This window comes from Atractosteus spatula (assembly GCF_055471065.1).
Source record: "Atractosteus spatula isolate fAtrSpa1 chromosome 10 unlocalized genomic scaffold, fAtrSpa1.hap1 SUPER_10_unloc_10, whole genome shotgun sequence".
In the NCBI taxonomy this organism is placed as follows: domain Eukaryota; kingdom Metazoa; phylum Chordata; class Actinopteri; order Semionotiformes; family Lepisosteidae; genus Atractosteus; species Atractosteus spatula.
The window spans coordinates 619989-620373 of NW_028296613.1; the positions used below are offsets into that span (position 1 = coordinate 619989).

General features: G+C 45.7%; 1 non-coding gene across 1 annotated transcript; it reads right to left on the bottom strand.

Moving 5' to 3' along the window:
* Positions 1-313: 313 nt before the first annotated feature.
* trnat-cgu (transfer RNA threonine (anticodon CGU)) lies at positions 314-385 on the bottom strand. The gene has a single exon. It is a non-coding gene; the product is annotated as a tRNA-Thr (tRNA).

Consider the following 385-nt stretch of genomic DNA (forward strand, 5'->3'; position numbering starts at 1 on the left):
GGAATTCTGAGTTGCTAAGTCGGAATTCTGACTTACTAAGTCGGAATTCTGAGATACCATAGCGTGTTTTTTTTTTACTCCCTGGCGGAAACGGGCTTCCATAGAAATCCGGGTTGTGAATAACAACTGTCACTACACACGATTGAGTTCTTGAGGCTGGCACCTAAGACCACTCAGCCATCCTGACAAGCAGTGGAGGATGCCCGTTGCTTTGTCAAAGGATTATTAACTACTACTGACAGTTCTTTTCTTATTATTACAGAAATTTCTACATTGCAAGACAATTGACGATTTAGATAAAGGTAAGTAAACCAGGCACGGACGGGGCTTGAACCCGCGCTCTTCGGTTTACGAGACCGACGCCTTACCACTTGGCCACCGCGCC